General features: G+C 35.8%; 1 long non-coding RNA gene across 1 annotated transcript in view; it reads left to right on the forward strand.

Annotated features, from left to right (window-relative positions):
- LOC115296834 overlaps positions 1-25,996 on the forward strand; it is a 34,097-nt gene that overhangs the window by 5,237 nt on the left and 2,864 nt on the right. The window contains exon 3 of the long non-coding RNA XR_003911084.1: positions 12,276-12,398. This is a non-coding gene — a long non-coding RNA (uncharacterized LOC115296834). The remainder of the gene's footprint in view (positions 1-12,275; positions 12,399-25,996) is intronic.

Consider the following 25,996-nt stretch of genomic DNA (forward strand, 5'->3'; position numbering starts at 1 on the left):
AAAAATGGAATCTCTTTACTACCCTTTTAATCCAGGAAGAATAATCTGACAGTGTTGAAAGGGGAGACAGGAGACAAGTGATGATTTCAGTAGTTAGGTAAAATGGTCCTTTATATTGGTTTTTTACTCAGATTTAAAAAAAAGTTAAAAGCTTTCCTGGTCAAATCTAAAGATGCTGCTGCTATTTAGCAGGTCAGTTCTTAGGACTTTGACCTCTGAATGAATAAATGGAGAGTAACTCTATGTAACTAACAGTCAGAATATTCCATAATCTATCCCTTTTTGTCTTCCATTTTTGATAGATGTCTAATGAGGATGACTTCACCAGAGAGATTGCCTGAACAAATCTGCAATCTTAATAATTTAATGCTGGCTAATCAAATTAAACTTTGGGTGTATTATGTTCTAATGGTCCTTAGAGTAAATTGGTCACATAAGGCTAGGGTATTTTTAAATTAGGTATATACTACATACTGCCGAGACATTTTGTATTACTTAAGGAAGTGATTCTTATTTAATAGGTGACATATTTCATAATTCATTATGTAATATTAATATGCCCCAGGCACCATTTTAGTGCTATATTAATATTAAATCATTTTGCCTTTTAATGAGACATAATGGGACAAATGACATAGATGAGGAAAGTGAGGCACATGGGAGGTTCAACAACGTGCTTATGTTCACACACTAGTAAGTGGTACAGCTAGGATATGAACCCCAGGTCTTAAAGTTTAAATCTGTCTCCAGAGTCTACATCTCAACCACTGTGCTATACTGTTTCTCACAAGTACCATGGTCACCACAATGCTATATATTCTTAGAGAAATTAGGAATATGGCAAGTTTCTCTATAACAAAGATGGTGTATGGGATTATAGGGTAAGTGACCCAAATAATTTAATTTCAATTTCAAAGTCTTTAGTTTTTTTCATTTTTTGATGTTAAACTATAAACACAAAATCATTACACTTCAGTAGTATTTAATGTATGTGAAGAAATGGTGATAATATAAGGCCCTGAATAAGATACTGAGTATGGAAAAGAGCACCAGTTAATTTCATTTGCAAATCTAAAATTAGAAAAAAATCACAGTAGATTATAAAAGAGGCACTTTTGGAAAAAACGAGTAGTGTTAACTATTTACTTTCAATATCTAAATGGGTTCAAGGATTTCCTTGTGACTTTTTAAAAATTTTATTTAATGTTTATTCATTTTGAGAGAGAGAGAGAGAGAGAGAGAGAGAGAGAGAGTGTGTGTGAGCGGGGGAGGGGCAGAGAGAGAGGGAGACACAGAATCCGATGCAGGCTCCAGACTCTGAGCTGTCAGCACAGAGCCAGACACAGGGCTCGAACTTATGAGCTGTGAGACCATGACCTGAGCCTAAGTTGGACATTGACTGAGCCATTCAGGTGCTCATCCATCGTGATGTTAAATAATCAATTTTATACTATTGGTTGCCATTAATTTTTGAGAAGTGCTTTCCACAAAGTGAAAGTTAGTTGTGAGCAATTTTGAATCAGATAAATCAGACATTTCAAGTCTTTTCTTGAATGTTTTGACCTTAGTTATCTGATCTGAGGTCTGCATTTCCATTTGAATCAGCTGATTGTGAAATTCTCCCTGTTACAGTTCAGAATAATTTCTCATGTCTTTTCAACTTAATCTTGGCTGGACAATTGCCATCTGTGGGGAGAAGCTGAGAAAAAGCACTTCTGCCCTTCTTGTGTGTCTGCCAGGGTGTTAATCCTAGTATCTGTAACAGGCCTAGCTTTAGGGATTTAGCTACCTATGGAAACTGCAATAAGGATATTTTTCGACCACTTGCATCTGTTTTTACAAACTAATATATTATTTTAACTGGCTTCATTGGTCATATTAACAAAATCACTGCTCAGTCCAAAGAAACAACTGTTTCAATTAACTTGACCTTCTGGATAAAATACAAAATTCATTTTTAGAGTGACCTTTCTTCCCCTCTACTTAACTGTTTTGCTTATCCAGGTCATAATAATTTTAGTATGAGGATCTTTGGTAAAAGATGTAGCAGTATAAATAAAAAGCAAGGAACCATTAAGTCAGATTTTTCCATGTATCGCATCTACTCTTTGGTTAGAGGCTAGTTGCTTTGGCATTGGGAAGGCCTGACTTAATTTTTTCAGCTCTGAGGTAGAAAAAAATGGCATTTTACTAAACATAATCAGCAATGTTGATGTTTAAGATCTCTGACAATTTGTTACTGTCCTTTGTTTTGCTTGAGAAACTAGATGTGCAGCCAGTTTCATCAACAGAAGTGAGTGCAGACAGTGTATGGTACTACTTGACTAGATGGAACTAGTTTTGGCCAATCTTCAAGTTGAGTTGAGTTCCAAGCTGGACTGAGGCTGGACTCAAGAGGACCTTCCTACTGGCAATGACTCCCTAACCAGCTCCAAAGACTCTGACAAGTAAAATAGTCTCCAGGGAGACCGAGTGAATGAATTTAGATTAGGTTCATCTGTGAGTGGCAGAAAATTCAGTGAAAGAAAATTTATTTCTCTTAAAAAATTAAAGACTGAAAGTTCAGGAGTGTTACGGCAGCCTTTCTCTATGAAGTCCTTAGCAACTGAGGATGCTTCTAGCTCATTGGTCCTCCATTCCTAGTAGGCAGCTCTAAACCTTTTGGTCTAAGTTGTCTTGAGTCTGGGATCCCATTAGGATGAGCTCTTGGAAGCCTTATTCATCCATCCAGTCGCAAGTAGACCAGTCTTGAGAAAATAGCATTTTTTCCAGGAATCCTTTTTTTGTGTGTGTGGTCAGTAAAGGGAGTAAGATCAACCCCTCTATATTTTTGTTTCTGACTCTTACCCATGTAGTTTGCTTATTGAAAAGCAAAGTTTATATTAATTGCCAATATGGTGAAAGTCCTAAGTTTCCTTTTGGGTTGTTTCTTTTTCCCCTGTAGCTAAAGTGAATCATCTGTGGTTCAAATTAGTGAGGTTTTCAGTTCAGGAAATATTTATTCAAGACCTTCTAAGGTCAAGGACTATGCTGGAGGATATGAAGAATAAAAGATAAAGAATATAGAGTCCATGTGTTCTCATAGTTGAAATTAGGCAAGCGGCAAGCACACAAAGCATTATAATACAAAGCAAAATGTGAATATAAAAGATACATAGTGTTGGGTGAAGCCAGAGGAGAGATTATTTTTACTGGATGACTTGGAGAAGGCTTAATGGAGTAAATGTCATTAGACCTGGGCTTTGGAGAACTAGAGCCAATTGTTGGTTGTTTACATAATAGCCATCACCTACCTTGGTCCTCCTTCTGGACAGTACAGTCCTCTTCCCCTGTTGGAGCCTGAAAATGTAGATGTTAACATTTCTATCTTCTTTAAAACTAGAGAATGAGCATGGGTAATTCCTTTCAATTAGCACCTTAGCAGAGGTCTGCTAAGGGCGTACTGGAAAGAGTTTTCCTTTTCTCTTAAGAAAAGGCATAGGAGAGGAATTCCTCTCCCCATTCCTTTTGACATACATATGTGAGGATGTGATACCTGGAGCAGTGGCAGCTATCGTGCGACTATATAGAAAAAAAGTTGAAGACAATGGCCAAAGTGAAGATAGCAAAGTAGCTGTTGCTATGTAAGGCAATACATTACTATATTTTTAAAGACACAGTTAGTTGAGTATTCTGTTACAGGAGACTATGAGCCTCCTGATAGAGTAGGAAGTTTCTTGGCAGTTTGGGGTATGGTAGGGGGTTGGGGGGCTGGTGAAGTGGTATTGGAGAAAGAATATGCCAATCAACAGGAAGAGTGTGAAGATAAATATGGAATTTAAAGACCCAGATTATATAGGGAAATAGCAAATGCTTTGGTTTGGTTGGAGCAAAGAAAAGAGAAGATTGCAAATAGTGAGAGATACCTGGTAAGATAGTTTGGGACAAGAGCATGAAAGACTTTGTAGCTGAATTTAAGGAATTAGAATTTATTCAGTAGGAAATAGTGATAGTTGAAGGTCTGTGAGGGGAAACTGTAATTAAAACTATGCTTTCTTGTTTGAAGAATCTATCTATCTATCTATCTATCTATCTATCTATCTATCTATGTAATGTACAAAGTCAAAAAAAAGGGACAGACTGTTATATATATTATACCACTTCTGGTTAGACTTCATGTGACTGCTTAACAAGTTTAATTACATGAGGCAGTTTCCCTCTGATTAACTCTCATTTAAGCATCTCTAAGTTTAAAATATTTGATATTATGGACAGTTGGCAGATGAGGAGAACCCTAATCAGAAATGCCCACTTTATTTTAATGCAATTATCTTGTAGTTTTACCCAGAGTTGAAACAACTTTTTTGTTCTTTTAAAATAAAAGGTTTTTTATTACAAAATAATAAATTCTTTATGTTAAACATTTGAGAAATTCAAAAAATTGTCCTCTAAGTTTTGTCCCTTGTTTACTATTGTCCTTTAATTTTTTCCCCCCTGAAACTTCTTTTTAAAGGCTCGACGATGATCCATTATATATTTAACTTTAGGTTGAAAATATGTAACTGGCACATGTAAGTGAACAAAATAAATCTGACTTCATGATTTGACAATAAAATGTTCTATCACAATTCTCAATTATCATTTAAATAATATTTTCTTCTGGATTCAGGCATATTATTCATTAGGAATTTTAGTTTATTTCAGAAAGTGAAGGCAGATTATGTCAGAATAAACATAGCAGTTGTTCTATCTCTGTAAAAATGAGCAAACCCTGAATTCTGTTTTGCAGACTTCCATAAGGACCATCGCAGCCCATACAGGTTACTCTTGTTCTGAGCAAAGTTTTTCATGATTTTGCTGGAGGATTTACAGCATAATTCTGTTATCATGAATTCTGAAAATACTGCATACGAGGCACAAAGTGTTTGATAAATGAGGACAAAATAATCAACCTGGCCCATGTAAAAAATATTCTGTCAGACAAAACTCGCCATTGCTGTGATGTCTGTCACCAAGAATTTTTCTTTGATTCTGTAACTTTTGATTTGTTTTTTATATGTTGTTTGGGACTATTACAATGAACTTACAACTGCATTGGAGGGATTTCTAGAAAAAATTAGAGTCACATTCAAAGTCTGTTATACTCATTATATTGAATTGATTAAAAATAAAAAGTTTAAAATATAGAATTTTAAAGAACATTTTTTGGTTTCACTTTTTAAATTAGTTCTGAGAATTAAGAAACCCATCTTTCCTTTGTAAGGAACATGGGTGGCTGTGTTTTAGATCAGTACTTCCCAAAATGTAGTGTGCACATAAATCATCTAGAGTGCTTGTTAAAATCCAGTTTCTGATTCAGAAGCTCTGGGGTAGAGCCCGAGAGTCTGCATTTCTAACAGTCTCAGTGTAGATTCAACTGGTCCACTGATTACATTTTGAATAACAAGGTTTTAGGGGAACAGAAAAAAAAAAGCATTGTTTCTGTTACCAAACCAGAAAATGGATTCTGCAAACTGATAGATCAATTTAGTCACATGTAAATTGGTCATGAAATGCTGTGATCAAGAAAGGCAATCATTCAATAGTGAACTATTCACAACTATAAAAAACGTAGACTTTAACTCATTACATTTTCTAAAACGTTTTCCTTATGTGCACTTAATAACTTCATAGCCCTTTCTTATATAACAAGTTTAAACTAGAACCTAGGCTGCAGACATCAAACACCAAACACAATTCGTATTTTGGAGTTGTGTTTGTGAGGAAACTTGGAATGAGTCTTTTCCAAGTCTTTGAACATACTTAAATTCAGTCATTTTCATTAATTGCTCTTAGTAAGTAATTAATGCTCTGTTTGGTGTTTCATAGGAGCTCATGTCTTTAAATGCTGGTTGTCTTTGATACCATTTTATAGACATTCAGGCTAGTTACTGGCATTTTGCAAACACTCCTGAAGCAGGAAAGGAAGAAATTTAAGCAGAACTAATTCTGTAACTAATAACAGATGAGATGTTCATTATATATAGTTTGTGGGGTTTGTTGTCTTTGTTGTTGTTTGTTTTTAATGTTGAACTCAACACATTTAACAGAAAATTTCTGTTTCTGCAAAGTAGATTTTTTTTCCCACGCCTTAAGTAAAATCATCATATACAAGTAAAGGTTAAGGGAAGTAAATATTTATCTCCCTAGTTACAAACAGAGCATTTTAACAAGTTGGGAGCAGACTCCTCTGGCCCATTGTGTTGGCTCCAGATAAATGGTTCAGGGTCCCCAGGCGTGGGTGCAGGGTTTATCCTGAAGGACTCCTCCTGTTCGGGAACCCAGTCCTCTAGGCAGCTGCAGAGTGGGGAGAGCCAGATGCAAAATAGGTTTTTTTTAACTGGCAATTTTCTCTGCCTTACCTGTGGATGTCAGCAAACTAGTCATTAAATATATTTCTGTCAAAGTTCATTTGTCATATTTGATGTTCTTTAAAGGTCGAGTCTGAGGTCAGGGATGAGCACCACAAATTTTAACTAGAGGTGATACCTTTATTGTAAGCTACAAGAATGCCAGACTCTGATTAAGTTGGTTCCTGGCCTAAAGAAATTTTCATTTCACTTGAAATTCTCAAGTTGTCGCTGTTCCCTCATTAGCATGCAGATCTCAGTTTCTAGGGTAGGGCAACTTTCCTAATTATGAAATAAAGGTAATTAGAAAAAACTTCCAAAAAAGAAAGAACAGAGATGCACTTAAGCCATACAACTTAGAGATATGTGTTATCAGATATACAAAATTGACTACTTATTAAATAATAGCACATTTAATACTACTTTAGTATACAGCATTAAAAAAATTTTTAACATTTATTCATTTTCTTGAGAGACAGGAGACGGAGCACAAGAAGGGAAGGGGCAGGGGGAGAGAGAGAGAGAGAGAGAGAGAGAGAGAGAGAGAGAGAGAGAGAGAGACAGAATCCAAAGCAGGCTCCAGGCTCAGAGCTTTCAGCACAGAGCTGGATGCAGGTCAGACTCACAAACTGCAAGATTATGACCTGAGCAGAAGTCAGATGCTTAACTGCCTGAGCCACGCAGGGGCCTCTGTAATACACAACATTTTTAACCCCAGCTCTCTGGCTCTCTGGTTCCTTTTCTCCTCCCCTTCTCCCTATATCAAACGGATTTAACCTAATTTGAACATGTAATGGGGGTCCACTCTGTGCCATTCATATCTAAAAAGCACTTCACTGAAACTTTTATTCTGGCCTCTGCTCTAGAATCATGCTCTCCTCTGACCCTCCCCTTTATATTCCATGGTTCTGTGTGATGGTAAGTTCAGGCAAGGTTTTGGTGATCGGTGCCACAGCAATATGAAAGGACAGCCTCAGCCAGAGAACTCTGTCAGTTACATCCATTAACATGTTGCTCTGGCTACACTTCCTAACACGTATTCTTGGCATGTGGGAGGGTAGAGGGACCCATGCTCAGTTCTACCTGTACATCTGGTTAAGCTGAAGACTTGCTGGGGTAACGTGTTTTATTTGTTGAAAATAGTTTCCTTTATAAAACCGCCTCCGGATAAAAGTACAAAACTTAAAGCAATAATTAAAATGTGTAAAACAGCAGTGATCATTAAAATATCATCTTTACCCCTAGAGTAAGCCAGGGTAAAAGAAAAGCAATTAAGAATGTTGAAATTGTGAGCATGTTTTGTCACAAATTTTTACTTCCTTCATTAGGAAGATATTAGTTTTTTCCCGAGTTTTAATTTAACATCAATTTATCTTTCAATATTTATGGTGTTGATCAGTAGATCAATATTGCACTAAGTATGATACTTACCTGTTCTCTATCCAGTGATTTTCTGAGCTTTTAATGCCGCTTAATAATAGCCCATATTTAACTGGCTCCTGCCCAGGGGACTCTGAAGTAGTCACAGGATGAATCCAATAGATGGTGTGTAAAACCAGAGTGAAGGCTTGGGGCTATTATCAGCCTCATTGTGAGAAGGAGTAGCAGGCAAGAGCCCAGGAATGGGTGAGAGAAACTTCACTGATCTGTTACTAGAACTGCAGCAGGTTTCAGACACTGGACTACTTCCAGGAAGGGCACTGGCCTTTCTTTCTACTTCTTTTCTGAACATATTTGATATAGCCACTTTTTGGCATGGCATGCTATCTGTTGAGGAAATTCCAAATTACACTAGGGAAATTTGCTAGATGGTGTATTCTGTGTATGTGTGTTTGCACGAGTGTGTGTGAACATATATGTGCATGTGAGCATATGTGTGAGTGTTTCCACCTCTAACCAGCACCCAACCACCAAGTAGCACTGAGATGGTGAGATTTCCTGCCTGGATAGTTCCCTCTTGTGCTTCCAGACTTTATCAACTTTTCTCTTTATCTTAGATGACTTTTTAGGAGCCACTTAAAAATAACTGGAAAAGTATAGGACTAATTTAACTTTAACAAATTCATTTTAGGTAGTACTTTCTCATAGAAGTAAACAGGAGCGAATCTTCTCTTTTCCTTGGCTGTCAGTTACAGGTTGAGGCAAATAGAGTAACACAAGTTAGCCTAATGGAAAAACAATCTCTGCATCTTTAAGAACAGCTTTTCAGTTAGAAGATGCCAAGTGTAAATTTTATTCATTTGCCAAAAAAAAAAAAAAAAAAACCTACACACATCCTAAATTGGCAGCAGGAGACAATACATTTGTGAACCCCTCTCTATTTTTAATATATCACTGCTGTTATAATAAAAGGAGGAAAACATCTGGCAGGGTGGAAAAAAGTTCTTTCTGAAGCTTAGTGTTATGTAGAGTGAAAATTTATATGACGTATTTTTTCTTTTTGTTCTAAGGTTTTTGCAACAAAATAAAATAAATATAAATTAAATACATAAGTTTTTTTTTCCCTAGGAAGAACAATCCTGTGTTTTTGTGTTACTACTTAGCATTGGGAAAAGTGTACCTCCTGGGGGTAAAGTGTTAATAACAATGGTAAATGTCTACTTTTAGTAAAAGGAGTTCATTTACATTACACAAAAATCCTCATTTAAATGAAGCTTTTACAAAAGGTGTTTTTTCCTGAATAATTGAGGTTTCTTCCCTGATGTTTAAGTAGCTCTCCATTTTGTATTCTCCAGACTTTCAAAAGTGAGTTGAACTCACTGTGACACTTGTTTATAATATATATCATTAAGAAAAATAGACATATTCCAGAAAAAAACTGAGCTAACTTATTCTAGGATGTTCAAACATTTAAATGTAATATATTTGGGGGAAAATATTTTTTTCTGTAGCTGAAAGCCATAGCAATTCATATCATTTATAAGTTTTATTTATTTGTTTAATTATTTTGAGTATTTATTTAGTTTTGAGGGAGAGAGAGAGAGAGAGAGAGAGGGAGAGAGAGGGGGAGAGAAAGAGAGAGAGAGAGAGAGAGAGTATGAACAGGGGGGAGGGGCAGGAGGAGAATCCCAAGCAGGCTCTGTGCTGACAACAGACATGGGGCTTGAGCCCATGAACCTGTGAGATCATGACCTGAGCCAAAACCAAGAATTGGAGACTTAACCATCTGAATCACCCAGGTGCCCCTCATTAATAAGTTGTTAAAATTCTCTTTTCTATGTTCAATGAACATAAATATACATTCTTTAAAGAAATCAATATTAAAAATGACCACTGTATCATTCTTCTCTAGAGAATATATATTTCCCTTTCCCTAAAAATTAATCTTACATACTTCCTTGTAAAATAACTGTTATGGAGAGTTGCCACAATTAAAATATTTAGTCAAATAAAAAATGTACTACCTATGAGATCAGTGAGTGGCTTATTTATTTTATTTCTTCCACAGTGATAATTCATAATAGTTATGCATCTAATATGTCATTTTCCTGGACCATCATCACATATTCCTCTGTGAAAAAGGAAAAAAAAAATCTATTATAATTACAAAGATGAAAGAAACTTTCAAATAATGCATGGTTACACTTTGTCCTTGAGATGGCAAATGAATAAATGCCTAAATGTTCTGTATGAGGCTTTCATGAATTGCATGGGAAACATTTGATCATCTCCAAAGAAAATGAATTTTTCTTTACCAAACCCAGACAATTAACAAAGCAGGAGACATAATGTTTTCATATCTCCCACCTACTAGCTCATATGGACAGATTCTCCTACAAGAATGGGTGACAAAAGGGCAGGCATTTCAGTGTGAAATTTGGAATGGGATAAGATCTCAGAAATTATGTGTTGACCTCAGCTACTGTAGCATTCCACTTCTATTTTGAGATAAGACGTTATGCAGCATTACAAAGTCTTGGAGTATGTGAACAGGGAGCCTGAATTTGGAGAGGCAGTGACAGAGGAGTGCAATTAAGGAAGTGGGCTGTGTGGGGTGACTGGGTGGCTCAGCCGGTTAAGTGTCTGACTTCAGCTCAGGTCAGGATCTCATGGTTGGTAAGGTCAAGCCATGTGGTTCATGGTTCATAAGTTCAAACCCTGTGTGGGGCACTCTGCTGTCTCCCTCTCTCTCTGTCCGTCCCCTACTCATGATTTCTCTCTCTTTCTCTCTCTCAGAAATAAATAAACATTTTAAAACATTGGGGCTGTGGAATCAAACAGGACTAGGTTGAAATCTGGTCTTTCTTACTACCCATTTGGATGAATTTAGGTTAAGGTACATAACTTCTGGTAGTCCCAATCTTCCCATTTCTAAAGTAAGTCTTAACAGTAGTGTTTACCTCAAAGTGTCATGACAGTCAAGTGAAATAGTTCACATAAAGTGTTTGGCATACAGAAAGTAATCAATAAATATCTGTTATTATTATGAATTTCTTCCTCTGCTGATCTGATATGCTCAGTGAGGATTTAGATCAGATACTAACATTTCACCTACTTGGAAAATTGTGTAAATTCCTCAGTTGTAATAATTTTTTCCTCAGTTGTAATAATTTAAAATTTGAAGATGGTATTAATACCTATACAAATACATTCATCACATCATCTAAAAATAGTATACTCATGCTAAGTTTAACTTATTTCTATATAGTGTGACAAGGAAGTAGAACTATATTATGATCCTCATTTTTCAGTTGGAAAACCAAAGCAAAGAAAAATTAAGTGAATTTACCAGGGTTATAGACTCCAGAGTATAATAGGAAGTATTTCTATTAAAATTTCAAAGATTTAGAACTTTGATTTGAACACAAGAAAGGAAATTTATATCATGAAGAAGTTGTATGTAATTGCTTCTATAAGAAGAACATTTAATACAATGATTTGGAAAGCATGGTTTCTTTTGTAGAGTTAGTTTTTATGCTAATAATAGAGAATTTTTTCATACCTTTAATTGCATTTGAATTTACTGCTAGAATACTGACAGGAAAAAAAAAGCTTACTTTTGATTGATGGAAAAGTCGTTCAAAATATCATTTCAGAGAAAAAGATCTTTCTTCATGACACTTAGTGCCCAAGTTAATGCTTAATTAACTTCTGATACACAGTCAGTGATTCTTGAGGGTTTTGACACTGCTATAAGTTGTCATACGTTTTCTTATACAGACATTACACCCTTTACATTTCATATAAAATTATATTCTCTGACCATATATAAATTGCCACTTTGCCATTCTCAATCCTGTCATATACAATTTCTCACTTTTGGTTTCACAAAGATACACATTTATTTGCCATTTCATTGAAATACACCCTTTAAGACAAAGTATTCTTGCTGTAAATAAGTCTCTGACAGATTAAAACAATCAATATGGTGACTAATTCCCTAGTTTCTAGGGAAACTGCCTACCTGGTCAGCCATCCTACGTCTGCAGACTATGAGAAGAATTTCTCTAGTATTATTCCATCTTCATTTATGATAGAGGGACAAATGACTGCTGATCTTGCCAAATCATTTTTTTAAGAGTTTAGTGATTGTCTCATAAGGGAATCGTTAATCCAGCGAACTTGACTAGTCCATTTATGCCATAGCTCTAGGTTTCCTGTATTCACATATGCCATTTCAAACTTCCAAGGGACAGAAGGATCTCACAAAAGAAAAGCGTTTACATTGCTTAAACGGTATAGAATACACAAAATAAGCAATATACTGTTCTTGGTTCACCAGGCAGCTATATTTTTTGCCCTCTCTGGGTCCCCAGTGAACTGAAGCTCATGAAACCCGGACGCATTTGGACATCAGACCCCCTCTCTAACAAGGAAAGAGGTCACCACAAGGAGAAACACAGAACTGCCAGTTGGATTCACCTCCCACCAGAAACCTACTTTAATGAGCATGTTCTTGCTTCCCAGGGCAATCTTCATGCTCTCACTTTGCTCTCAGCAAGAACACCTGGGATTCTTCAGCCTTGCCATGTGTGGAGAACAGCCCAAAAATAGGCCTGCGAACACTTCCAAGATGGATTGCTACTCTTTGTGAGTCACCTCTGTAACCTAAAGCTCTGTGCTTTGTGATTTTTGTTTGCATCATTAGGATGAGGAGTTACAGCAGTGCTAACTACAATTACTTGTAGCTAATCTTAGCAGATATAAAAGCAAGCATTTTCTCGTTCAAATCCATACACATACAAAGGGAAAATAAAACCTAGGGTTGGATAACTCTTCTATAACTACCCTCCTCAACAAAGTACTCATTAATAAAAGCTTTTCAGTATAAATATGGTATTTCACGAAAAATGAGAAGTATATTTTCCAACTTGATGCAATTTTAAATGCTTATCTTTACATACAATACTAGTAAAGGATAATTAGATCTGGGATATTAAGCATACAGATTGCACAGTAGTTCTACATACCAGGGAGATAGGTCAGGCTCTGGAAGGACCCATAGGCCAGGCTGGCATTCTCATGAGACAAAAGCATAAACTGAACGGGGCTTTACAGAATGTATAGAACAAGAGCTTTCATGCGAAGGCTATGCTAGACCAGACTGAACTCTGGTGGCCACAGCCCATGTTCTTCCTCATGTCTTTTATTAAAGAGACATATCATATCATATCATATAATGATATATATTAGGAGGGTTGTCTTTTGGTATATGAACCCATAAGCAGAGTGGGAGGTAGTACCTAGAAATAACCTGAAAATAGAAAAAGGATGAGGCAATACAAGGGACTGATAGATATGGATTCAATGATTATTAGAATCCAGGTTGCCTCCTATTTAAAGGAGAACCACATACACTGTTAGGTAACTTTCTGTTTTAAACCGATTCAAAGGTTACACCAGGCTAAAATGTTTGGACATACATGTACTTGGGCAAATAGGAAAAAAGGAAGAGTGAAAGAAGAAAAGAGAATAGAAAGTACAGAGTAAGAAAGGAAGGGCAAATAAAGGACAGTGAGAAATAGTGGTATTGATACCATAGCTTGTCTAGTCCAGATCCATAGAAAACACACAAAAAAACCCATGCCTGAATAAATTCAGTCATCACCTCTCAATTACTTATGGCATAGAGAAAGTAGGAGAGAACAATAAAGAAAATGAAAATAAAAATTAAAAAGCTGATTTCAGTGGGTAATTTCAATTGGCCCTAAGGATCTAGGGACAAATTTTTATCTGTTATGTCATCTTTATTTTTTTTTATAGTTATTGTCAAGTTGGCTTCCATATAACACCCAGTGCTCTTCCCCACAAGTGCCCTCCTCCATGACCATCATCCTCCTTCATCTATCCTCCTTCCCCTTCAGCCCTCAGTTTGTTTTTAGTATTCAAGAGTCTCTCATGATTTGCCTCCCTCCCTCTCCCTAACTCTTTTTCCCCCCTTCCCCTCCCCATGGTCCTCTGTTAGGTTTCTCCTGTTAGACCTATAAGTGAAAACATATGGTATCTGTCCTTCTCTGCCGGACTTATTTCACTTAGCATAACACCCTCGAGGTCCATCCACATTGCTACAAATGGCCAGATTTCATTCTTTCTCATTGTCATGTATTATTCCATTGTATAGATAAACCACATCTTCTTGATCCATTCATCAGTTGATGGACATTTAGGCTCTTTCCATGATTTGGCTATTGTTGAAAGTGCCACTATGAACATTGGGGTACATGTGCCTCTATGCATCAGCACTTCTGTATCCCTTGGGTAAATCCCTAAAGTGCTATTGCTAGGTCATAGGAGAGTTCTACTGATAATTTTTTGAGGAACCTCCACACTGCTTTCCAGAGCAGCTGTACCATTTACATTCCCATCAACAATGCAGGAGGTTGCCCGTTTCTCCACATCCTCGCCAGCATCTATAGTCTCTTGATTTGTTCATTTTAGCCACTCTGACTGACACGAGGTGGTATCTCAGTGTGGTTTTGATTTGTATTTCCTGGATGATGAGTGATGCTGAGCATCATTTCATGGGCCCGTAGGCCATCTGTATGTCCTCTTTGGAGAAGTGTCTATTCATGTCTTCTGCCCATTTCTTCACTGGATTATTTGTTTTTGGGTGTGGAGTTTGGGGAGTTCCTTGTATATTTTGGACACTAGCCCTTTATCTGATATGTCATTTGCAAGTATCTTTCCCCAGTCTATCAGTTGCCCATTAGTTTTCTTGACTGTTTCCTTTACAGTGCAAAAGCTTTTCATGTTGATGAGATCCCAATAGTTCATTTTTGCTCTTGATTCCCTTGCCTTTGGGGATGTGTTGAGTAGGAAATTGCTACAATTGACGTCAAGGAGGCTATTTCCTGCTTTCTCTTCTAGGGTTTTGATGGTTTCCTGTCTCACATTCAGGTCCTTCATCCATTTTGAGTTTATTTTTGTATATGGTGTAGGAAAGTGGTCTAGTTTCATTCTTCTGCATGTTACTGTCCAGTTCTCCCAGCATCACCTGTTAAAGAGGCTGTCTTTTTTCCATTGGATATTCTTTCCTGCTTTGTCAAAAATTAACTGGCCATGCATTTGTGGGTCCAGTTCTGGGTTCTCTATTCTATTCCATTGGTCTGTGTGTCTGTTTTTGTTCTAGGCACATTTTTCAAAGCTTAAAGTGTTTATGTCAGGTTCATGGAATTACAATCTTTAATGTCTCACATTCATGTCCAGATGATAAATGATGACCTGTGTTTCCAGTACCCCATTAGCCAAAGTGTCCAAATCCCTCTAGCAATATTAGCTCTCATGCTAAGAGTACCAAGCATTACTGCCACCCTTAGTTTGTAGAAAGGAGAAAGTTGAGACTTAAGTAAGTGAATTCAGTTGTCCAAGATTATACTGTGTATGTTGGGGCTGAATTAAAATACAGACTGCCTGGTTCTGCTCATATACGATATCTTATATCCATCTTACCTTTTACCCAAAGTTATTGGTTCCCAGACTTGGCAGTGCTGTAATTTCAGAAACTTCTAAAGAGTACAGGAGCTCTTTTAGACCAAATGTGACTCAGAATACAAAACACACAAGTGATTGTTCAGTTCTGTAAGTTCCAATACAGTGCCGGTTTGGTCAGAAATTTAATTACCTTGAGGACAAACTGCCTAAATAACTACTAGAAGAGGAGCTTTTTTGGTTGGCTTTGTTTTTGTCTAAATAAAAATTAACTTATGGATGAGAAGGATACATACCCAGAAATCAGGTTTCTGACATCTTCTGGAAGAGACCATTTTTGTAAAGTTTGAAAAGGAACAAGGAGGTGGACTGGTTCTCAGTTGTCTGAGAAGACTAGCACAAAACTGGAATTGAACCCCTGGGAGGAACTCACCTGCTCTGGCTTGTGGAAACCATGGTTCAATTTGTTGGAATTGTGTGAGCCAGTTTTTAACTACAGCTGTTAATAAAAATTAAATTATATAAACAAAAATAAAATAAAATATGTTAAAAACATTGGTGATTATACTTAATAGTTATCACTTCCTAATTATCTTACTACATTTTATTATTTGTACCTATTGTATCTGTTCGGTAGGAAGGCTATAAATGGCATGCTTCTATTCATCTCTTTCTAACTTCACTTTCAGTAACTTCCTGTTGGTAACCTGAAGTAGACAATGGTGAAGATTGCCACAGGGAAATTGCAAGCAGCAGGCCTAATGATTTGTTGTTTTGTTGATTGACTAGACCAGGGTTCAGAAAACTAGGGCCTGCCCAGTATCTGCTTTTATAAATAAAGTTTTATTGGAACATAGCCATGCCCATTCACTTATGTATTATTGATGGCTACTTTCACACTACAATGGCAGAGCTGAATAGTTTTGAAAGAGACAGTATGGCCCACAAAGCCTAAAATATTGGCCATCTGGCCCATTATCAAAAAAGTTGGTCCATCCCTCACCTAGAATTTAAAAAGTGACAAGGTAAATGTTAATAATGCAAACTAAACTTAAAAGCATGTTGTTGTTTTAGCTGTTCCATTGTGAATAGCACAGAAAACTGAAGAAATATTTTTCTTATTGGAAAATTATTATCTGATTCAGCAATCACTCATGTTGATGAGTGAGTGAAATCTCAACATAAGTATGCTGAACCTAAAAGTGATTTTAGTTTAATGAATGTAATCTGTATGGGAGTGAAAGTAGTTTAACAGTAGGTCACACATCAATGATAATCTCTGGGGTGAGGTCAGGAAGCCATGTTTTTATCTGGACCATTATGAATTGGGGCATCTGTACCACATTTGGGATAGCAGTGATCCAGAGCAGTGACTTTCAAACATTCTTAACCACAACTCACTTAAGAACACATTTATATTGTAACCCAGCACTCATGCATGTGTCCACAAAAATGTGAGAATTCTGATATTTTAATTGCTTACTTTTATTTGTATTGCATTTTCAAAAGCTATTCTGTCCAAGACTATTTAGCACAATGCCATCATGGGGTTCAAAGTTGGTAATTTCACAAGGAATAATCAAAAGCTGCTGTATTTTATAAATCATGCAAGAACAGATTTTGAGTAGGATTGAAAAATAGGAGTAAACCTACATTCTAAGCAGGCAAAATATTGCTTGACATTTTTTAAAATGGTTCCTCCCCACCCCAAGATTTATTGAGTATAATTGACAAAATTGTATGTATTTAAAATGTACAACATGATGATTTGATATATGTATACTTTGTGAAGTAATTACCATGATAAGATTAACAAACACATGTTTCAGTCACAGTTTTAAGTATGTAATACAGTATTATTAACAATAGTCACTATGCTATACATTGGAACTCCAGTACTTATTCATCTTATAACAAAAGACTTGTGCCCTTGACCAGGATCTCCCCATTTTCCCAATCTCCATCCCCTGGCAACCACCATTTTACTGTGTTTCTATGAGTTTGACCTTTTTTTTTTTTAATTTCACATGTAAGTGATATTGTGCAGGATTTGCCTTTCTCTGTCTAACTTACTTCAGTTAGCATAATATAAAGTTTTTCAGGTTCCTTTATGTTATTGCAGATGATAGAATTTCCTTCTTTCTCATAGCTGAACAATATTAATCCAGCCATCCATCAATGGACATTTAGGTTTTTTCCATATCTTGGCTATTATGTATGATTTTGCAATGAACATGCCAGTGAAGATATCTCACTGAGATACTTATTTTGTTTGCTTTGGATATATATTCAGAAATGAGATTGCTAGATTATATGGTAGTTCTATTTTTAATTTTTGGAGGAAACTTCATATAGCTTTCCATAATGGTTGTACCAATTTACATCACCACCAACAGTGTACAAAGGTTCCTTTTTCTCCATATCCTTGCCAACATTTATTATTTCTTGTCTTTTTGATAAAAAGCCATTCTAACAGGTATGAGGTGATGTTTCATTATGCTTTTGATTTACATTTCTCTGTTGATGAGTGATGTTGAGCACCTTTTTATATACCTGTTGGACATTAATATGTCTTTTTTGCAAAAATATGTATTCAGGTCCAGTGCTCATTTTTTAATCAAACTATCTTTTTGCTTTTGAGTTGTAGGAGTTCCTTATGTGTGTGTTTGGATATTAACCCCTAAAGATATGTGCTTTGCAGATTTTCTTATTTCCATTCCACAGGTTGTCTTTGCACTTTTTTTGTTGTTTCCTTTGCTGTGCAGAAGCCTTTAGTTGATGTAGTCCTAGTTGTTTGTTTTTGTTTTTACTTCGTGAACTTTCTTCCTTAAATGCTCCGGCTAGGATTTTCAGTAATATGTTGAATAGAAGTGGTGAGAGTGGGCGATATTGTCTTGTTTCCACTATTGTGTATGATGTTAGTTTGTCATACTTAGCCTTTATTTTGTTGAGATAGCTCCTTCTATGCCTAGTTTATTGAGAGTTTTCATTGTGAACGTATTAAATTTTATCAAATGGTTTTTCTTCATTTATGGAGATGCTCATATGATTGTATTTTTCATTCTGTTAATGTGTTATATCATATGTATTGACTTGTATATGTTGAGCCATCCTTGCATCCCAAGGATAAATCCACTTGATCATAGTGTATGATCCTTTTAAGGTGTTGTTAAATTCTATTGGCTAGTATTTTGTTGAGGATTCATAAGGAATATTGGCCTGTAATTTTCTTTCATTGTAGTGTTTGTGTCTGACTTTGGTATCAAACTAACACTGGTCTTGTAAAATGAAAAGAAAAATATTTTCTCTTGACCATTTTTTTTGAAAAGTTTGAGAAGTATTTTCTTCGTTAGGAGATTCCTGATTACCAATTTAACCTCCTTACTTATTATTAGTCTGTTCAGATTTTCTGTTTTTTCATGATTTAGTCTTGGTAGGTTGTAAATTTCTAGGAATTTAACTTTTTCTTCTAGGGTATCCAATTCGTTGTTGTGTTGTTATATCTTATAATTTTTTTCATAATTTAAAAAATTTTAAGTTTATTTATTTATGAGAGAGAGCAATAGCATGAGTGGGGGAGGGGCAGAGAAAGAGGGAGACACAGAATCCGAACCAGGCTCCAGGATCTAAGCTGTCAGCACAGAGTTTGATGCAGGGCTCAAACCCACAGACCGTGAGATCTTGACCTGAGCTGAAGTTGGACACCAAACCGACTGAGCCACCCAGGTTCCCCTCTTATGATTTTTTTCTATTTCTGTAGTATCGATTTTAATGTCTGCTCTTTCATTTAGAACTTTATGTATTTGAGTCTTTTTTTTTTTAGTCTATCTAAAGTTCTGTCAATTTTCTTTGTGTTTTCAAAAACAACTCTTAGCTACACTTACCTTTTTAATTGTTTTTTGGTCTGCATTTCATTTATTTCTGCTTTGATATTTGTCATTTTTTTTTACTTCTGTTAACTTTAGATCTAGTTTATTCTTCTTTTTGTATTTTCTTGATGTTTAAAGTTAAATTGGCCATTTGAGATCATATTTTTTTTCTTAATATTGGTGTTTATCACTATCAATTACCCTCAGAACTGTTTTTGCTGCATCCCATAAATTTTGGTATATTGTATTTCTAGTTTAATTTGTTTCAGCATATTTTTCCCTTCCCTTTTGATTTCTCCTTTGATCCATTACTTGTTCAGAAATATGTTGTTCAATTCTACATGTTCATAATTTTGGGGGGGTTTCTCCCATTACTGATATCAAATTTCCTATCATTGTTGTTTGCATAGGTACTCAATATTATTTCAAATTTCTTAAATTTGTTAAGATTTGTTTTGTGACCTAAGATATATACTGAAGAATATTCTGTGTGTGCTTGAAAAGAAAGTATATTCAGGCACTGTTGGATGGTATGTTCTGTATATGTCTGATAGGTCCATTTGGTCTAAAGCATAGAACAAGTCCAATATTTCTGTGTTGATTTTCTGTCTGGATGACCTATGCATTATTGAAAGGGGTATACTAGTCTCCTACCATTATTGTATTATTATCTATTTCTCCCTTCAGATCTGTTAGTATTTGCTTAATATATTTATGTTTTCTAATGTTGAGTATATAAATATATATATATATATATATTTATGATTGTCATATCTTCTTGCTGAATTGACCCCTTTATTATTATATAATAACTTTCTACATTCCTACTTACAGTTTTTTACTTAAAATCTATTTTGTCTGGTATAAGTATTGCTATTCCTGCTCTCTTTTGGTTTTAATTTGCATGGAATACCTTTTTCCATCCCTTCACTTTCAGTCTACCTGTGTCCTTAAAGTTGAAGTCTCTAGTAGGCAGCATATGGTTGGGCCTTCTTTTTTTTTTTTTTATCCATTCAGCCACTTTATATCTTGTGATTAGAGAATTTAATCCACTTACATTTAAAGTAACTATTGGTAGGTAAAGACTTACTAATGCCATCTTATTGTTTTCCAGCTGTTTTGTAGTTCTTTTCTTCCTCTCTTACTGCCTTCCTTTATGAATTAATGATTTTCCTTAGTGGAAAACTTTGATTCCCTTCTCTTTATATTTTGGTGTCTACTAGAGATGTTTGCTTTGTTTTACCATAAAATTTACATAAAATACTTTATAGTTATGAATATTTATGATACCATAAATGCTTTATGTTATCACTTCTTTTAAGGTGATAACATTAACTTTTTGTATAAAAACTACCCTGTTGCTCCTCGCCCACATTTAATACTTTTGATATCATAATTTATATCTCTTTATACAGTGAGTTCATTAAAAATTACTGAAACTGTAGTTATTTTTAATACTTTAGTTTCTTAATCTTCATATTAATTAAGTGATTTACATACCACATTACAATATAAGAGTATTCTGAATTTGACTATATACTTACCTTTATCAGTGTGTCTTATATTTTAATATATTTTTGTGTTACTATTTAGTAATCTTTTTATTTCAGCTTAAAGAACTTTTAGCATCTTGTAAGGCAGGTCCAATAGTGGTGAACTTTCTCAGCTTTAGTTTGTCTGGGAAAGTCTATCTTTCCATTTATAAAGAACAGTTTTTCTGAGTAAAGTATTCTTGGTTGGCATTTTTTTCTTTCAGTACTTCGAACATATTGACCTACTCTTTCCTGGCCTGCAGAATTTCTGCTGATAAATCCACTCACAGCCTGATGGGGATTCTTTAGTAGGTAATATTTTTTTTTCTTGCAGCTTTAAAAATTCTCTTGTTTTCGGGTGCCTGGTGGCTCAGTAGTTGAGCATCCGACTTCAACTCAGGTCATGATATCACAACTCATGAGTTCAAGCTCCTGGTTAGGTTCTGTGCTGACAGCTCAGAGCCTGGAGCCTGCTTTGGATTCAGTCTTCCCCTCTCCCTCCACCTCCCCCACTCATGCTCTGTCTCTCTTTCTCAAAAATAAATAGTTTTAAAACTCTAAAATTCTCTTGTGCTCTTTAATTTTAAAGTTTTATTATAATATTTCTGGAAGAAGATCTTTTTGGATTGGACCTGTTTAGAATCTATGATTTTCATGAACTTGGATGTCCAAATCTCTTCCCAGATTTGGGAAGTTCTCAGCCATTATTTCTTCAAAAGCTTTCTGTCCCTTTCTGCCTTTCTTCTCCTTCTGGGACTCCTGCAATGCATAAGTTGTTTTGGTTTCTGTTTTGTTTTGGTTCGTTTTTAATGATATTCCATATTTCATAGAGGCTTGCTTCACTCTTTATTCATTTTTTAAATTTGTTCTCTTACCAGATAACTTCAAGTGTGCTTTCTTTGAGTCCATAGATACTTTCTTCTGTTTGATCAAGTCTGCAATTAAAGCCCACCATTGCAATTTTTGTTTGTTTCATTAATTGTATCCTTTAGCTCTAGAATTTATGCTTGGGCTCTTTTTTATGATTTCTCTCTCTCTGTTAAACCTTTCACTTTGATCATGTATTGTTTTTCTGATTCCACTGAATTGTCCTTTTGTATTTTATTTTACTTTGCCAAACTTCCTTAAAACAACTATTCTGAATTCTTTGTTGGGTAAAATGCAGATCTTCACTTCTTTGGGTTCAGTTACTGGGAAGTTATTGTTTTTTTGATGATGTCATGCTTCCTTGATTTTTCATGCTCCTTGACTTCTTGAATTGCTGCCTTCACATTTGAAGGAGTCATGTTCTCCAGTGTTACTGACTGACTTCAGAAGAGAACCACTTTCTGCCACTCTTGCTAGAGATTCTGAGATTTTCTTAGACATTTTCTATGATTATGCCTGCTCCACACTTTTTTTACTTCTGAAGTCCTTAAGATTGTATGCCTTCTCTTGGTCCTGCAAAGCCAAGTTGGTTACTGAAAAATCTCCATTTGCTTTCCTTAGGATGGTGCTAAATTGTCGAGTTGTTGTACTTTCTCCCAATTCGATAGCGTCAGGCTGATTTTCTGCATGTGCTCACCTGCACATCTGCAGCAGCTTGCACTTGCCCCCTTTGAAGCATGTACAGGCAGCTGGCCATGAAGTAAGATGTGTGGGGGTGATATTTGCAGACTGTTATGGGTAAAGTGTATGTGTTCCTCTTACCCTTAGTATATCCAAGATTTTTTTTTCTTCAACAGCATGCTTGAACTTCTTCTCTGCCAGATTTCTGGACCTCTGCAATGGTAATATTATCTTTGGGTAATGGTCAAAGTCAGTATTCTTTGAGAGGAAAATGGAAGAAAACTCAATTGTGTCATCCTGTTTGTGTCATCCTCAGATGTTTTCTACTTGAATCTATTCCATTCTATCTTTTTTAAAGATACTGGGAAAATTTATAAACTGATTTCATATCTTATTAATGGGTCGCAAATTACAGTTTATAATGTATTGATTGAGAATGTTTACACTTATACTGCATGCCTTCTTTTTTCCTAATTTAAGAGTTTCCATGTCAGATAAAAAGTCAGCTATCATATATGCATTCCTAGTTACCTTGATATTTCAGGCAGGACTGGATTCCCTCTCTCTCTTCCTTTGCCCCAAAGTAAAAGGATAAAGCTTTTTGGAAGTGCCATTTAACTAGTGATTTTTCATCTGTCTCATCACATCACCAATTATTAGCCATGGCGGCCACAACTCTTCATCCCATTGGTGAGACCCTGCATCTTTAAATTTTTTTAATGTATTTGTAAGACCCTGCATCTTTAGCTCTTGCTTCAGACCCCTGGTTTGTCTGCATATGTCCCACCTGCACAGCACAGAGTTCATTCAGTGTGGGCCTAGGATTTGCTCCACCACTCCAGGGTTTGCTGCAACTCCCGTTGTAAATATGAATAACTTTCTAAGTGTAAGCTTGTGACTTTCTTTTTTTCTGAGAATTACCCATCAAGGGGAGTTACCACATGATTTCTTTTAGGAGCTAGCTAAGATGACAGGTCTGTTTTCCTGATGTTGCTGAAAAACTTCTCAGACACCTTCACTTTACCAAGTCCTTTACATTTCACTCAGGAATTAAGATATGGAAGCTTTTTTCAAGGCTATGGGTATGAGATGAATTTGTAAACCAAAAACAGGAAATATAGTTTGGTTATTGGGAGCTGCATTTAGAAATGATCAAGCACAAAATATTAATAGATTTTATATTAGGAAGAGAAGTCTATCTTTATTTCTTCTTCTGCCTCTTTTATCTCCTTTTATTCTTTGTAAAATTTATTTCAGTCACCCATTTAACACATGTGCATTGAAAGCTTAGCATGTACCAGGCAGTGGGGTGCAAAGGCAATAGGAAAATGTCCTAATTTATTCTTAGGGGGGCTGCAATCTGATGGTGGGAGAAAGACTCCAGTTAATCAGAAATGATAATATTAGAATAAAAGAGATATCTAAAGCAGAGTGGAACAGTCAGCTAAGGCTTTTCTGAGAAGGTAATATTTGAGCTAAGTCTCAAAGGGTGAATAAAAGTATAAAGAAGTGAAAGAAAGGGAAGTAGGGAATTTATCTCAGTTTGGGTTTCCCTGAAAACAGAGCCTGTGATAAGGATTCAGGTGCAGGTAGTTAATTTGCAGCATGATCTGGAAGCTACAGTGTAAGAACGTGAGGCAGAAAAAGAAGAGAAAGTCAATAAAGGTTGTTTTTCAGCTCATTACAACTGTAGACAACTAGACTTTATTCCACTGAGGACCTCTGGAGATGCATGTAAAATGTACCACAAAATTGTCTTCCAAGGACAAAGGGTACTGTCTCCATCAACTTCTGTCCTCATTGGAATATGATGCGTGCACACGGGCAGTAAAGGAGTCTGTAGCATTTTCTGCCTTGTTTTCTAATGGGTGAGCACCCTCATTTTTTGCAGCCAGTGACAAATGGGGTAGAGTTGAGGCATTCTAAATATCCTGTACCATTTTCCAAATGTTTTTTTCTTTTTTTTTTTAATTTTTTAAATGTTTTATTTATTTTTGATACAGAGAGAGACAGAGCATGAGAGGGGGAGGAGCAGAGAGAGAAGGAGACACAGAACTGGAAGCAGGCTCCAGGCTCTGAGCTAGCTGCCAGCACAGAGCCTGACGCGGGGCTTGAACCCACGAATGCGAGATCTGACCTGAGCCAAAGCCGGAGGCTTAACCGACTGAGCCACACAGGCGCCCCCCAAATGTTTTTCATTTCATGTGAGAGTTGAGCTCTGCCTAAATTCTCCTTAGTCTACCTCCAACATGCCTTACAATTTGGATAGATTATACAGTCTCATGTAGGTAATACAACCAAACTGTTTGTTGTGTTGTGGATGTTCATTTATTTTTAGGTTCTATGACTCAGTAAGAGGTTAAAATGATCTTAATGAGGACTGCTCTCTTAATGGCAGTTTGAACTCTTGTATGATATTGGTACAGTAGTTTACCCTAATTTATATACTTGAGTGTGAGAGGTCCTATATCATCTTCAGTAGGATCATCTGTAGGAATCAGCTTTTGCTTGATGAAAACGTTTTTAGGATTTCTTAGATCCTATAATTTCTAGTTTTTATGAGTGCAAGAAACTAATCAGAATAATTATATTATTCATGATCAGTAAGCAATAGAGACCAAACTCAGTCTTATCATTGCAATGTTAAAAAGAACACTATGTTGCTTCCATATCGTGGCTGCAATGAACATAGGCATGTATATATCCTTTCAAATCAATGTTTTCATTTTCTTTGCAGAAAATACCCAGAAGTGGAATTACTGGATATATGGTAGTTCCATTTTTATGGTATTTCCCTGCTGTTTTCCACAGTCGCTGCACCATTTTGCTTTCCCACCAACTAGGGTTCCCATTTCTCCGTATCCTTGACAATACTTGTTATTTCTCATCTTTTTCATTATAGTCCTTTTGACAAGTGTGACATGGCATCTTGCGGGTTTGGTTTGCATATCCCTGATAATTCATGATATTGAACATCTTTTCATATGCCTATTTGGCCATCTGTGTGTTTGTTCTCTTTGGAGGAATGTCTTTTCAGAACTTCTGCTCATTTTTAAGTTGGATTATTTGGCTTTTTGATATTAACTTGTGTGGGGTTTTAAAAGTTTATTTGGGATATTAACCTATTATCAGTTATATCATTTGTAAAATCTCTCATTCAGTAGATTGCCTTTTCATTTTGTTAGTGGTTTCCGTACTGCACATAAGCTTTTTGGTTTGATATAGTCCCATTTGTTTATTTTTGCTATTGTTGTCCTGTCTGAGGAGATCTATTCAAAAAATATTGCTCAGACTGATGTCTGCGAGCTTACTGCTTATGTTTTCGATGGATGAATGGATAAAAAAGATGTGGTAAATATATACAATAAAATATTACTCAGCTATAAAAAGAATTAAATCTTTCTACTTTTGATAACATAGCTTAGTGAAATAAGTCAGAGAGAAAAAGACAAATATGTATGATTTCACTTATATGATGAATCTAAAAACCCAACAAAACAGAAACAGACTCATAAATACAGAGAACAATCTGGTGGTTAACAGAGAGGATGACAGTGGGGGAATAAAGAAATTTGGTGAAGAGAATTAAAAGGTACAAACTTCTAGTCATTAAAAAACATAAGACATGGAGATACAATGTACAGCATAGGGAATATAGTTAATAGTATGTAACAACTTTGTATGGTGACAGATGGCAATTAGATTTATCTAAGTGATCACTTCATAATACATATAAATGCTGAATCACTAGGTTGTACACCTGAAACTAATATGACTGTCTGTCAACTATACTTCAATAAAAAAGAACGCT

Source organism: Suricata suricatta, chromosome 7 (genome assembly GCF_006229205.1).
Source record: "Suricata suricatta isolate VVHF042 chromosome 7, meerkat_22Aug2017_6uvM2_HiC, whole genome shotgun sequence".
Lineage (NCBI taxonomy): Eukaryota > Metazoa > Chordata > Mammalia > Carnivora > Herpestidae > Suricata > Suricata suricatta.